The 16,340-nt window shown below is 41.5% G+C and overlaps 1 protein-coding gene and 1 long non-coding RNA gene across 2 annotated transcripts in view; one reads left to right on the top strand and one right to left on the bottom strand.

The window, feature by feature from the left end:
* The window catches only part of sdc2 (syndecan 2), a 41,496-nt gene that overhangs the window by 10,376 nt on the left and 14,780 nt on the right, over nucleotides 1-16,340 (top strand). The window lies entirely within an intron of this gene.
* LOC108889569 (uncharacterized) overlaps nucleotides 8,468-16,340 on the bottom strand; it is an 85,085-nt gene continuing 77,212 nt past the window's right edge. The window contains exon 4 of the long non-coding RNA XR_007810281.1: nucleotides 8,468-8,867. This is a non-coding gene — a long non-coding RNA (uncharacterized LOC108889569). The remainder of the gene's footprint in view (nucleotides 8,868-16,340) is intronic.

Here is a 16,340-nt window from a genome sequence, read left to right as displayed (position 1 = left end):
AAGTTTCAATAACAGTATTAAACCCAGCCAAATTTCAAGGGGATTTCCACTGATTTTACACATCAAAATCACCTTTTGTCATGGACAGAATGACTCAGCCTGTGAAAATATCATTGCATAATGTCTGCCTTAGCTCTGGAGGGAGTTTTGTCAAGTCTGAGAAAGTATCTCAGCTTGGACTTAGAAAGTCTGTGTTACAAGCTAGGGGCACAGAGAAAGAAATATGGATGTTTACAAGGCAGGAAAAGTCTTAAAAAACAATACAACTGAGTTACAAAAAAACTCAGAATATCTTGGCCTCAACTGCAGAGATTTGTTTTTTCATCTCTTTTGAGACCTCTAACATTTTGAAATTTCAATAATAAATTGCTGAAATACACAGATCATCACAGTTCCACTGTCTATGAGAAAAGAGGTCTGTTCTACAACCCACAATATAATAACAAGCCATAATGACTACTTTTATAATCTGAGAGCAGCACACAAGTTGCTGTAGTGTTTTTTTTTAATATCCGTAACCACAGTTACTTTGGCTCTGTCCTGCTTTTAAGATTCATTTTCAATAGTGAGCGTAGGGTGACATTGTGGCATCCTGCTTTTACAGTGTGCATCAGATGAACACCACTAACCTCAGCACATCTGTATGTGGCAGACATAGCTGCCTACACATTCACACAGCTCTTTAGAGTCTACTGAAGATGCCTTTTTGAAGATAATTGCTCGCTGTTGCAGCCTCTGCTTTTGTTTAGTGTGGTTGCACTCGCCTATGTGTGACTCTTGTGACCACAAGAGGCTTTATGACAAGTTTTCTTAGACCTGCAGTGAAAAGCTGCTGGAAACATCTGTTGTGTGGTGGGTTTTTGATAGAGGCTTCTCTTTAGTGCGGGATGTGCCACCACAACCTCTGTCTCCCAGTTTTCTTATCATGTCTGTTGAGCGAATGAATCTTTTAAGTTTTCATGTGCAGATATCATTGATTAGAGCTCAGTGTTTCATCTCTCTTATTGTTTCCAAAGGTTCCCTGTGCTGCGCAAATGCTGTGTCTTAACTTGTCTCTTTTTTTTCCCCTTACAAGAACTCATGGTGCCTCTCTTGAGAGCTCAGCATCCCCAGCCCGTCTGTAAGGAGGTCGTAAAGTAAAACCTGGAGCACAGGGTGGAGCGTCAGTTGGCCAGCGTCTTGTGTTGTTTCAGGACCTTTCAGGAAAGCCAGACTGCAGTCTTCAGAAACCACACATTCTTGCAGAATTACAGCACAGGGAAAGAATTGGGAAAGGCCGTGTAGTGAGCTAGGGAGCAGAGGTTTGGCAGACACATTAAAAGCCATTTTTAGCTGCAGGAGTTTTGTTAGCAATCTCTGTCCTGCATCCAAAGCAGGGCGAGCGAGTGCACACAAAAAAACCTGCTCTCTTCTGTGAAAGATTGGGCTCTTACTAATTGTGCGTTCTCTCAGCTGAAAGTGTGTTTTCTGTCTTGATAAACTGGAACTCTTTCAAAGTCCCAGCTTATTCTTCCACAAAGTCATTAAAGATTGAAAATGCAGTCTAGCTGTGGCAGAAGTACTGGGCCTATTTTAGTTGCCAGAATTCAATTATTTACATAGGATGGAACATGAATAAGAATTTCACCTGATCATTTCCAAATATAAGCCAGAGGCTACAACACTTCTGAAAAAATTACTCATGAAATATCCCCAAGAAGGGTGATTGTGTTACATCATTAGGGAGGAACACCTCATCCTTTCAAGTAGGAGAGTGTGATCTTACTAAAGTTTAACAGACTATAAGAAGCAGGCAATCCTCACAAGAGTCTTTCCAGTTACGGGCCAATCAAAGCTGAACTGCAACATATAATAGACCCTGGAGGATATCGTCTAGAATGATGTGAGTTGTTTACTCATATTTCTGAGCTTACTTGTGGGCTCTCTGCTGTTTGGGTGATAAGAGAAGAATGCATCTGGCTTGCATATGCAAGACATGGAAGTTTTTTCTTTCTTTTGTTGTGGAGCAGTTTGCTTCGCAGCGGAACTGAGCGGCCCTAGCTGCAGTGTTTCTGTCAAACATCATTCATATGTGCAGAGAAACACACAGATGTACATTAGAAGGGCTTCTTCTTTGCGTGATTGGTGTTTGATCCCAAGGCAGGCTGTATTCTCCAAGCAAAATCCCATTTGTCATTTCACACTTGTGATGAAGTAAAGGAAGTGCTGGAGTTTTGCCTAGAATGCTGCTGCATGCACAGACCAATCCTCTAGATTTAGTATATATTTGTGTCTGATTTTGAAAAACTTGCAATGTGATATATGACAAAGAAAAAAAACAGAGAATGTTTGGCATTTTTGCTTGTAAAATCACTGAAATGAATAATAAATCATCAAAATTATTGCAAATTATTTTTTTAGCAGATCAACTAATCGACTAATCAGCTTATCATTTTGATTTACTTGCAAGCTGTGCCTGCTGCTGCTGTAACATGCCAGTAAGTGAAACTGGCATTGCCACCATTAACGTGACAGACGTTGAGTTGCAGTGAGTTCGCTCATCTTTGCACGCCAAGTCAGATTTAGTTTGGACTACACTGCTAAGAGGTCTGAGATGCCCTGGAGCCACAGCAGGCTAATCTTCAGCATGTGCTAACTTAATCTCAGGTGACTTTCTAACACTGTTAATCCACACAGGTAACAGTGTGACAGTGACTTCATGCTTCCCACTTCTCCACAGCAGGAACATCAGGATTTGCAGTGCATATATTGTGGGTATATTAGTGTGACTGTACAATCACTGCTTCAGCTACAAGTGAAGTGTCAATGCCTATGTTGTTTAAACTAATCCTGGTTTTACAGGGTTCACTGGGTTTATGGGTGCACATTACCAGTGTAATAATCAACCTCGGTATTTGGCTCACAAGTCCTTTGTTGGTGGGCCTTTACACTACTTGAAACTTGCAGCAGGAATTAAACCTGTACTTCAGTGATAATGCCAAGAAAACATCACTGTACTTTGAAGGGAATTCCTGTGCCAGTGTTTCAAGATATTTTAGTTCAAAGTTTCAATATTGATGGAGACTAGAGATTAAAAAACCTGTGTGGTTATGGACCCTACACTGAGTCTGGCACACAGCTCAGCTCATGCACCCATAATTAGACAGTGTCATTAATGGGCAATTACATGAGTCATGCTTAGCCCACATTGGAGCCAGTCACTGTTCACAGCTAGGAGTCAATTGAGAAGTGATTTTTTTTTCTTCTGTGATTTCCATCTCTTCTATCTTTGGAGAGAGCTATCCTACCACGGAAACACTTTTCTAATGTTTTCTCTTATCTTCTCTTCTTGACCTATTTTCAGGATTTCCCTCTAATGAAGATTTTAATACCCAATTATATACCTTGCAGTCCTGACTTTAAATCTTGAAGGCTAAAATGTTTAAAGGATAGGATCAGGATGTCTGTATTCAGGCCCCAAACGGACATTGCTTGCTGTAATCACTCCTGCTGTCAAGATTAGCTCTTAATAGATCTGTTTCCAAATCATTTTTAATGGTAAGTGACAGGATAATGTAATGTGAAAATACACTGCAAGGTTTATCTGAATAAGCTCTAGCAGTCCGAGCTAGACAGATCAAGTGGGTATCTTCCGAAGTTTCAGTCTCAATGCAAGATTACAGTTAAAAATATTGTGATGATGTGTCACCTGAACGTGCTAGCTGTCACATTTTGCCTTGGCTTTGAGTAAAGGAGGATTACAGTGTCTTTGGACAGACATTTTTTTCTAAGGCTTAACACAGTAATGACCTGACCTGCACATCTACATCTGCATCCATCCAACATGATCATGTGACATGGTGGCCCAGACTGGATTAGAACCGGAGGACAAAATCCTCTTCAAGCATAACAATGCAACAATGGCGAGGGTTCTCACTGGATCACTAAAGAAATAATGCACACGTTGCTTTAATGTAGTTGGCTGTAGTTTAGATTGAAACTTGATGTAGTTGATCTGTGACCTACTGTATGTTTAGGTCACATTGTATAAAACTGCATGTGTTATTTTCTGGTCATAGTATAACAGAAAAGCTACAATTGCATCTGTAATTGAATAATTTTCATGCTGTATTTTTGTGATTATAAATCTTGAAAACATAAAAATGTAATTTAAGATTATTTATGATGCATCCTGCAGCCATAATTCAAACAGTGTGTGTTTGAGCATAAACACATGGCGACCCAGATTCACTGGCTAGCTCACTATTAATAAAACCCAGTGCATACCGTACTGTAGGTGACGGCACTCAGGATACGTAGTACCAAGGGCTGCCAACTCTCATGCACTTAACGTCAGACTCAACTCAATCCCTCACTACCTGCTGTTTCTCAAAGTCTGAAAAGTTTACACCTGAGTTTTATTATTTTTGTGGACACACGCTGAGACTTTACACCGTTTTCATCTGACAGGCGGCGAGCTGTCAGGAGTCTGCTGCTTTGTGAGTGAGGGTGGAGAACAGACACACACAAGAGGAAAATATGACAAAGAAATAGCTTGTTAAAACATAAGGCAAATTGATACTGTTGAGAAATGACAGCCAAACCTTTGTCAAGATCCAAAGCACTGGCCAGACTAAACAGCTAATTTGTCTCACTGAATAGATGGTACAGATTTAATTATACAATCACCACACCGGCCTGTCGTAACTCTTAATTTTCTTGTTCAATTTTCATGCCTTTCATCTTATTTAATTGATATCTTTCCTTTAGACTAATTATGTGCGAATGCATTTTTTTTAAGAGTTACACTTTTTTTCCAAAATAAAAGACTAAATGTCAACAGTCTTAAGATGCTCCAAACCATTCTGCACATTCTATTTAAGACATTTAATTAGTAAAATTTGAACACATCTCAGATCTAGGCTACAGGTTGACTTGTAGACCTGGTGCTCCAGTAAGTGTCATGCCAACAATAAAAACACACCCACACACACACATATGCAGGTAAACATACAAACACGCTCACTGCTGGTCAGGATTAGCACCGGATAATGGGATCAGAGATCACCACCTGCCGTGCTTCTCCCGTCATCTCATCCCTCCTTTGCCTCTTTATTCCTTCTGTTTATCCGTTCCTTAAATCATCACTGTCCCCTTTCTCTTCTTCACCCCCCCTTCTTTCTGACAGTTATAATGCACGTAACTTCTTTCATTAACCTTCCTCACCATCTTTGCTTCCTCCCTGTCATTACTAACACATTATCCCAGCTAGAAGTGATAGTGTTTGCCTTGGCTGGGAGAGGAATTTATCCTTGACCTTTTTAAAAAAAAAAACCATCCTAGATCTTATTTATTTTTCTGCAACTTCTCAATCCTCCTCTTTTCTTTCTTCTTCCTCCCACACCCATGCCTCTCTCCCCCATCACTCCCATCATCTCTTTACGGGTTCCTCCCCTCACACTGTAGTCCTGTGGCCCTGCTGACTCCCTTGAGTCCAAATCCTCTTAAGGGAAAAGGCTTGGATAGAAATTCAATCGCTGCACCACAAGGATTGAACCAGATCAGCCAACAAAGCGGCAAAATCGTTCTCCTCCCTCTCGCATGTCTCTGCCCCATCTGCCTCTCTCTCTACCTTTCTCTCTCTCTTTCCCCTCTGGCTTTCATCTCAGGTGATAAAGGCAGGACTGGCAGCAGTGAGAGATTGGCGTGCTGGATGGAGGAATGTGGCACATCATCAGTTTTTTTCCCCCGCACACTGATAAGTGCATAAACAGCCATATGTATTAACAGGAACGAAAATATGGTGTATTTGAGTGGTTATCTGGATTTCCACTCTTCTAGTTATATGTTTATGTTGCAACCATTTATTCATGTCATCTAAAATGCTCTAAGTAAATGGATAAGAACAGGTTTTAGCTGGCAACTGGCAAATCACTGCAACTTTTGGGAGGAAATTATAACTCGCCTCAAATTCCCAAACTGTGTCCGACATCTCTCTCCCCCCTCTCCCATCCATCTGCTATATCTTGTATTTTATGCGCTGAGGAGGACATAGGGCACAACTTTGACCCCTCTAGGCCTCCAGAGAGCTTTCATGTGGTGGTGTTAATGATCTGGCAATGAAGAGCTCAGGGGCTTTCTTTTCTGTTTTTGGCAACAGATTGGTCAGAGACACACGTACATAGACCCAGAGACGTTAAAATGGGGGGGCTGGACTATATTAAACTTGAAACGGTTTATGTAGTTTATCCATCAAAGCAGCACATGCACACACTCACTCACTCACTCACTTTCTTGTACATACAGTATGTGAGCACAAAAGATGCATGCGTGCATAGAGGCTAAACACATAGTCATACACACCTTGCCCTGCGGGACTTTTATAACACCGGCGAAACACACAAGCTTTTAAAAGGCTGAGTTGATGGAAACCATGGCCCTTTCATTGACAAAGTGACAGAGAAAACCAGACCGTGTGAGGTGTGACAGACATGTTTTGTGACACAGAGCACTAGAGGATTGTGTAGCTGGCAGAAGCCGCTAACAGCAGAAACCACTGACAATACATCCATTCCAGAAAAGAAAGAGGAAAAAAAAATCTGCTTATTCAGTTTCCTGACAACTGAGCAGCTAATTGGCCTCGCTTGTATTGAATGAAATGTTTTTAATTTGCGCTTTCATTTGACAGCTGAAAGTGAATTGACCCCGCACCTTGATTGTTATAAGACAAGTTGATTAGCTTAGCTCTTAAGTCTGGAGCACATGATTGGTGATTAATGACACTGACCCCCCTCTGAGCCAGAAGCCATGTGCATGACATTGTTTGAAAGATTAAGGTTACTGAGTTTAAAACAATTAGCAGCTCCCCCTTTAAGTTAGACATTCTGTGTACAAAGAGATTGACCTGGAGAACACAAACATGTTCAGTGTATGCCATTTTTAGCGTGTAATTTTCATGACCAGCATTCGGCAGTACTTGAGCAAATGTGCAGTTCAAGAACAAAGAGTGCAAGTACAAAGCATGCAAAGGCATCATGGAACAAATGCACATACACAAAGCCTAATTATAGTGATAGGGTTCAAACAAAACACATTCCAGTTCAGTGTGTGTGTGTGTGTGGTGGTGTGTGTGCGCGCACACTTTGTTGACAAAGTCAGCAGTGCAGATCACAGGGCTCTGATTGATCCCACGTGCCTTTCAGGTGATCATGATACTCGTATACTGTGCATGTGTGTGTATATAACATGTAGTATAGCAAGTCACAAACATACATACACACACGCACTCTCTTTCATATATCTACAAATATTTGCATGTGCACACAAATATTCATTTCAGTGGACTCGTCCAGCAGCAGCACCTGTGTTAGTGCTGGAATGGTTGATATTGTAGGCCTGCTGCAGCTTGAAAGACTGTATTCATCCCTTTCCAGAGCACTGACTGACACACTGGCGACCTGATGGAGGGTGTGTGTGTGTGTGTGTGTGTGTGTGTGTGAAGAAGAAAGAGAGAAGGCCATGTATGTGCATACTATATGAGCACAGGTCATTGCGCAGGCCAAAGCAACATACTTTATAGTTTGTGTGTTCATGAACATGTGGCAGCTCATCTGTTAATGTGTACATACGTGTTCGAGGTGTATGTGTGTTTATGTGCCAGGCAGTGTACTGAAAGTGCGTTTTTGCTCGTGGCACAGGTGTGTGTATGCACAGCAGAGGTTTACATAACCAACGGTGTGATAGATCTCAGCTGGGAGCCATGCAAAGCTTTTGAAGTCTTTACTGTTGGTGATTAATGGTAGCTATATTTATGTAGGAATATGTTTTCTAATGATATAAAGTATAATTCTATTCATCTGTCAATCCATGTGATGTCCTGATCTATAAAACCACACATAACACTTAATAACTATACTGCACACACACAGAAGCCTAGTTTCAAGTCCTTTTACCTCCCACAGTTCATAGTTCTGCTGTGAAAATTAAAGGACCATTTTGGCAGCATAATACGTCAGCAGTGGTTTACGCTGCCAAGAGCTGAACATTTCAAGAAATGAACGAGGAAGTGGTCAGATACCAAAGTCAAATGTCAAGAAGTGAAGAAATGTGCACCAGCAGTGCCACCGCTGGGGGTCAGAGGACGTGAGCGTCTCACTTCTATAATTGGAGACGTCCTCATCAGTGGGAGACACAGGTCTGGCAGTGACTGAGGAACTGCATTATTTCTGCATTAACCATCAATATGGGGCTGCAATTAACAACCATTTTCATAAATCAAAATGTCAGAAAATCATGAAATATGACCATCACAATGTCCCAGAGTCCTGTGTTTTTACACTGCTGGTTTTGTTGATACTCCAAATCCCAAAGATATTCAATTAATGAAGATTAAAAAAAACAGAGAAAAAATTTAAATACTCATATTTGAAAAGATTGTTGCGGCACATTTGGTATTTTTGCATTTGGCAGGGGATTTCTGTCTAGCCACTAATCAAGTCATCAACTACTGCTTTTTGTACTAATAAGAACTGTATGTATTGTCTCCAATGAAGAAAATCCAACATGACACATTATTCCAACAGTAAATACAATATACCATAGGTTTAATGTTAAGCTTCCACTGAGTAATTGTTCAAACATTTTCCATCCATCCGACCCCTGTCCTATTAGCAGGCTGTGTCCAAGGATGTGAGATAAAGAGAGACCTGTTTTCTCTCCTGCACTCCCTTACAGATGGTCTTGGCACCCTCTGTAAGTATTCCTCCTTCCCAGCTTTTAAACCAGAAGAGTCTGCCTGTCTGTCGGCAGCTGAACACAGCAGAGCTTCAGTTCTGGGCCACATGCTACTCAGCTGAACCCTGTAGGCCTGCATCAAGGGAGCAGGAAGCCTGTTGGCGCAGAGAGGTAGATAACAGTAACATGTGCAGTTAAATAGAGGTGGATGTATATGAACACATTCCTGCTCACTGGGCTGAGTATTACATAGGAGGCATGAAAGATGAGAATTCTTGTACTGGCAATGATGAGGGATGTTATATAGACTCCATGTTCTCCTTTCTCTAAAATACACCACAGCTCCTGGGAGAATACCTGCTAAGTTAGCAGCATGACTGTTAATTTCCTGCTCTTGCATAGACAAAAGGCTAGGGTCTCATATAGTATGCACCTGTGAGCTAAAAGTTGACCTAAGTGTGTATTAATGTGATGCAGGTGAAGGGATAAAAATCTGTTCTTTTAGGGCTGAGGGAAATGAGAATGTTGCACCAATGTAGAGCCAGATGCCTGATTAGTTTTGTGTTATATTAAGAGTGAGTGAATGGACCAGGGTCACTGAGACCTTTCTGAGAGAATAAGCTTTTGTCACAATGCTAATGCTCTCCCCAGGTTAAGTGTGCATTGCAGGGTTAGTCATTTTCAGCTACAATTTGCTGGCACATGAGGAAAAAAAAGAAACAGGACGAGCTCTTTAGTCCAACTAAAGGTTGTCATGAGAGCCAGAGGTGGCTATTAATTAAAGCAGGAAACTGATGATGTCTATGAAAATTTTGTCTCTGAGTGTGTTTGTGCAGTTCTGGTTGTGTCAGCTGTAAATCGCCTTTACCTGCGGCTTTCAAACGTCCTCTGTTGTTAACTTGCTTTTCACTACTCTGTCTGTGAGCTGATTTGAAGAAGGACACTTACACAAGCACAGGTTCCATTGGGCCTTGAGAAGTCCTTGGAACTGTGAGTGGATGGCTCACAGAAGTTATTTTTACTAAAACGCAGTGAATATCAGAGCTAAAGCAGCTGCTCTCTCTCAGAGTAAACTGAATTAGAGCTCAGTCAGTTAGTCTATTAATCTATTAGCTGATCAACAGAAAAATTATCTAATTTAATAATTTCATTAATGTCATTTTGCATGAAAAAAAAATCACAATTTTTGCTAAAAAGCTAAGCCAAACATTATCTGGTAATAGCTGCAGCCCCAAACTGAATATTATTTAGTTTTGAACTTTTGGTTTCTGCTCCATTTTCTGACATTTTATAGGGAAATTTTATCAAGAGATTAATCACTAATGAAAATGATCATTAATTATAGCCCCTGTGAATATATTTTTTTATTTAAATGTAGTAAAGCCCCATGATGGCCTATTCTCATCAATGTCAGGTCACAAAAAATATCAAATTCAATCCTTGAACTTCACCAACCCTCAAAATATTGAAATTTGTTTTGTATTTGTAGTATAATTAAGACTCTTATAGCAGCAGCAGCATCATTAGCTTTCAGAGAATGATGTCAGCAAAGTCTAAAATATTGTAGGAGCATCAGTTACGCTTTGTGTATAACCAGGAATAAGGACAGCTGCTTTAAACCTGTACACAGGAAGAGCATTTGTTTGAATTTGTACATTAATGTGTACTTTCAGGATATGAAAACATGGAATCTGAGGTCATATCAATTAACAGTTAACCACTGAATGGTCAGTTTGGGGCCAGACAGTTCCTCTTCACTTCTAGCAGAGGCACTGAACTGTTTGTAAAAACTCCCTCCAGTTATCAGCTCTTGTTAAACAAGAGCTCTCACTTATTCATACAGCTGCTCACATTTGTGTGTACATGGCCCGACTCCATTTTGAGTCCCTGCAAGTGGTTTGAACCTCCGATATGTGGTATTCATGATATGGGCTGTGCTATCACTCCCAGCTAAATGGAGAAACTCCAGATTGTTCCCATGCTGCGCCTTAGTGCTTTCGGGTTACTGGAGTCTTTGAGATACAGAATATGAAGCCTGTTTTATATAACGCACTTAAATCTCTCTCGCTCTCTTACTGCGTTTGCTCTTCTCTACACTTACTCAGCTCACGCTTTTCTGTTAAGCTTCATATTTCTCTTCTGTCTGGAGGGAAGAAAGCTGCCGTGCTGCAGCAAATCTTACTTGTTTCCCCCCTCCTCAGCACCAGAGATGACTGGAAGGTGAAGCCCATTTCCCAGTGTCTAGAGTTTCACAGCTGACAAAGAATCCAGGCTTTCCCGTGCATATCAGGAGCCGGTGGACAGGCAAGCAGGGGGGCGTAGAGGAGGGAGGAGAAGAGGGCGGGATTCTGCGCTGGGAGCAGCAGTGCTCGCCTTGGCCCTGGGAATCTGCAGAGCTCCTTCTTGTGCAGAAGGCAGAAAGAAAGCCAGTTACGGTCCATGAGGCTGGATACCACAGCACTGAGGTATTCTCTAAATAGGGCCATGTTGAAGCCACATGAGCTCCACATTGTTTCCCTCTTTATGAGCTCTGGCAGCGCTGAGGGAGAAATTTCACAGTGAGAAGGTTTACATTAAGTTTACGTTAAATCTGATCAGGGCCTCTGGAGAGCCACTCAACAGAATCAGACAGCCTGTAATTAGAGTGGTGAAATATTTAGAGGTCTGAGATGAAGTAAATCAGTTGTAATGTGTTGCAGCATGTAAGAAAATCCATATTCTTACACTGACACGTTCACAGAAACACATAAATACAAAGCAACAGTAAGGTAAGAATGTTACACTATTCTTTTTGACTTCCATTTATCAGTTTTGGTGGTGGTTGCATATATCTTACATTAGCCTCTAAACACAACTGGACAGGTAGGGGTGAGAGTGAGGCAGGAGCCATTGTTCCTTCTCACAGATCGGTGGTCAGTCAGCATGTGTCTGTTTTTCTTGGAAACTATGAAATTGACTTTCTTCCTGTTGGGAAGCAATACTGCAAGAGAGGAAATCATAGCCACACTATGTTGTGTCTTACTGGTCTGTGGGAAGGAAAAATAGAGGAGCGCGTGGTGCTGGTTCAAAATCTGCACATTATGGTAGGCATGGTTATGATTCTGCCCACGTCTGCCGTTTACATGAGTAATATACAACTAGAGATGACTCTTCCAGCCACTCTCAAGCTCTTTGTTTTTGCTTGCATTTGTTTGCTTGGAAGTAACAATTAAATCTCTAATCTGCTTTAATTGCCAGATAGTGTTCACCTAACATATGGATTCAGTTTGAGCTGTCAAAGCGGACTTTGTTTCTGTAAGACAGGAAAACAAAACTAAGTCTACTGCCATGCTAGTGAGGCTAGTGCATGGACTATTACAGGAAGCGGATACTGGACTTAAAGATGGTGCTCATTCACTGGAATGAAAATTGCTCATCTGGTGCATGAGCAAAAAAGTTTGTCCAGATTCCTGGTTTGCTTCCACGCTGTACGGCCCACTGCACATGCATATTAGTGTTTCATCCAACTGCATGCTCCTGCTCCGCCCATGGACTTAACGCTGGGATGACGATAATAAAACATACTTTTCTACAAAGAAACTGGGACAAAGTGGCAGCAAGGCCAAGTGGCAGGGCCATGTCCAGCTCTCTTAATACATCAATTAGCTAGTGAGTGCTCTGTGAGGTTGTACCCAGGCACAGATAATGATGTACATTCATGATGGTGTTAATGGAACAGTCAGGAGATCACCAAACTCATTAGGACTCATGTTCTCAAAAACATGAATGTCTGTACAAAATTTCTTGGTAATCCATTCAAAGTGGTGGACCGACCGACTGGCACTGTCATCCATGGAGCCATGTAGCAATCATGGCTAAAAAATGATGGTGGTGATTCATCTTTTCAGTCCCTAACTTCTTTCCCATCTGCTCTGTCCATTAACCAAAATCCCTCCAACAGCCACTAGTTTTAGTGCTTGATATGCTCTCTGTGGGCAGAAAATGCTCAAGCTGTGGAGTGAAAAGGTAGCAGATCTGACATATTTCAGAAAGTCTGTGTATTTGCTCAGTGGTATCAGGCTGAAGCAGTCAGCAGACACGTCCATTGAGCAGCAGCACTCACAGAAAAGTGAGCTGCATGTGGCTGTCCTGCAGTCTTAGACCATTTACTTAATCTTTATGGGGACATAAAGTTGTGCTAATGCACCCGTTAAAGGCTGGTCTCATCTTCTTAATAACAGCATGCAGGGCAGTGTTAGAGGAATGAAAGGGTAACTCATCTTTTCACCTGCATTCTCATCATACCCATTTGAAAATCTTTTTAGCCTCTTGTCCTGAACACAGTATCACATTTGTGTTTCATTTGGGTTACAGAAAGTTAACACTAAAAGATTTAACCAAAAAAATGAAAAATAAAAGTCCTGTGGCTCCAGCAAGAAAATAAATCATAGCGATTGAGATCATTTGCAGTTGCAACTACTGTCACTGATATATGATATAAATCCACAGCTCATTGCATGCAACCTCTCACAAGCTAACTGTACACTACCTGCCCCGCACAAACAGTAAGGAGTCGAAGTAACCGAGTAGCATATAGCAAGTAAACAGACCCAGATGTTTTTCAGTAGGATTTAGAGGACCAAACCAGGGCTAAGACACAAGGTATTATTGGACTTACATTTGACCCATAGTGGATTCCTTTGGGAGGCCCATGTTACCCTGTTTCTGATGGATGTATGACTAAAACTCATCTAGTGTTTGCAAGCAGTTTATTATTTATTTGTCAGTTTATTATTATAAGTATAAGGCCAGCTTTACTTTTTATCTTTGTTATTGACAGAAAGCCTCACAAGATGACCAAAACTAACACTGTGCTTGTCCGTTTCTCAGAACTCAATAGGTCTACAGTTCTCAGCCCCAAGCCCATTAGTTAGGGATGTCACAATCATGTTTTTTAGCCCTGATCCAGAGCCGAGGGTTTTAATACTGGGTATGTGCTGACCAGAGTCTGATCCAATACTTAATTTACGCTACTAAAATGTTGATTAAATGTCTGTGTATCCGACACATTGAAATAACACAGCTCAAACACCGTAGTCTTATGAGCTTGAGCCAAATACCAAGGGTCGTGGTTCAAAAATATAAAGTCTATAAGCTTAAATCATTGATATGAATTAAAGTTCACTTGGTAGACTGCCACCTCTGACAGTGAAGTGGTGTGATCCACTTAGAAAGGGTCAGTTCATTGTTGGTTTTGGTCTTTTCCCAGGATAAAGAAAAATATTGATTATCACTAGACTTGACTTTGCACTAGAACATTTTGTGCACATGCCTAAAAGTGGCCCACCTTCACTTTTAGGAAAACTGTAAGTTGCACACAGAGCAGTATGGTGCAGACACCCTTGGAAGCATGAGCTGGAAACCCCTCCTGCTCCTACCAACCCCCTTATGGAGGGGCTTGAGCCCTGTGGAATGTGGTGTATGCCTTTCTGTGTCAGACGGCCGTTTGTTTTGGAATAGGAGACGATATGAATCTGAGCCGAAAAAGCACCCACATGCTCAGCTTGTGCTCAGGTTGTTAAGGGGGGGGGCATTCACCTACCGAGGCAATGTGATCTAATCTTTTAGGAGCAGGGAGAAAATGAAAAGAGTTGGGGGTAGGATGAATTTCCATAGGTTACTGTACAGTGTTCAGCTTTAGAAATCTGTGAGACATCATTGTGTAACAAGTTTATGTAAAGCTGCCTTGTTGTGTTGACTTTATGTACTGTGTTTTCTAAGATTTTTACATGCAACAAAGAGGAAAAACTGCAAGCTTTTAAGAGGTTTACATGCAAGATAGGTAGGATATTGATATGTCTTGGATTTCATAATTTCATAGAGCTGAAATTATGTCAAAGGGGAAGTTTGTGCTTTTGAGAGGAGGCAACATGTAGATGAGTAACTGTGTAAACCTTAAATGTCAACTCAAGCTGTCTTTCTTTATCTCAGTCACACTCTCTTTTGCATTTCCTCTCCTCTCTGCTTTCTGTCTGACTGTCTCTCCCGCCCACCCAACCACACACACACACACACACACACACACACACACACACACACACACACACCACAACTCAGCTGGAATAGCTCCAGACCTTAAGGCTCAGAGAGTTTGATTTGTGTTGACTTCCGGCAGGAACTCCCCCTCTCCTCAGCCCGCAGCTCAAAGACTATCAATTAGTTCCTTATTATGATCCCTGGGAGAGCAATAAAAGTTAGAGTGGGTTCAAAGAGCACAAAGGCAGACACACACACACACACACACACACACACACACACTAACCTTTTTTGGCCTGTAAGAGTTACAGTTTGGACATCCTCTCTTACAGTTCTGTAGGTGGCTGTTACTGCCTGCTCTTCCTATTTACATTTTCCAAACAATGCTCACCACCCACATTCATGACTCACAGAGACCTTTTTTCTGTCTGTCTTGCCAGCAGTTTGTTCAGTCATCAGCAGGTGCTGGTGGGACAAATTAAATGTTTGGATGTCGCCAACTCCTCCTGTCCTGTTTTTTTTTCTTCCTGTCTCTAATAACACCACCACCACAGATCCAGCTGTTATTCATGCTTGTTCCATGAAGACAGCAGCTGTCTGCTTCGTTGATGGCTGATGCTACACAAATTCACAGAAGCCAATTTGTCACCCTGCACAGCCACCAAAGTCTCCCAGACTCGTTTTCTGCTGTCACCCCTCTCTCCTGCCATCAACTTCTCCAAGCATCAGGGAGGTTGTTGTTGACTTACTGTCCTCCTCCTAGCCTCAATAGAGTTGCAAAGTGGGAGGAAGTTTTTTTTTTTTTTTTAATTTAAAATGCCATTTGGAGGTTTTCTCCTAATGATATTCTCACTGTTCCTCAACATAAAAACAAAGATCTCCAGGATAATTAAGTGACATACTATGGTTATATTATGCCCAATTTAATTGGGTGATTTCAACTTTTTTCCAGTGAAAATGTGTGTGGTTTTTTTGGTCAGTTTGGTACGGTAAATAGCTCTAAATGTCATACCAGTGAGACTCAGACACTGTGTAACTATGGTGAGGAAGTCAGAAGTGCAAAATCAGAGCTTTTGTGGTATCACAAGACTTTGTTAGTGCAATAGGGAACAAAACACATCACAGTTGCTAAATTCATCTAACATTAAACAGGCATCCAAAATGTAATAAATATAAACTGCTTAATGTATTATCAGGTCTTCCAACACCTCTCAGCCTGCATCCACTCCACTCCCCTCTTGTTTTTGAGTGTTCTGTCTGTTGCACAGTGATAAAGATCCATGTCATGGAGGAGGCAGTGAGAGAAAGAACGGGATGGGCTTGTGGAGGGAGTCTGGTTTGTCCACAGCAGAGTGAGGCAGGGCAGAGCACAGTTGTTGCCTGCCACACTGTGTTGGCTGTATTGACCTTCTATATGGATCTGTGGAGGCCAAGTAGAACAGATAAAGTGAGAGCCAGCAGGCCAATCTGCCACTTTTACTTTGTTAATTAGGGATTATCGCACTCTCTCTCTCTCTCTCTGTCACTCACACACACACACACACACACACACACACCCTCCTGTTCACATATTATTGAGTTCTCTCACAGATGCAGATATTTGTTTGCCTGGT

This window comes from Lates calcarifer, linkage group LG3, assembly GCF_001640805.2.
Source record: "Lates calcarifer isolate ASB-BC8 linkage group LG3, TLL_Latcal_v3, whole genome shotgun sequence".
In the NCBI taxonomy this organism is placed as follows: domain Eukaryota; kingdom Metazoa; phylum Chordata; class Actinopteri; family Centropomidae; genus Lates; species Lates calcarifer.
This window is presented reverse-complemented; position numbering and strand designations above follow the sequence as displayed.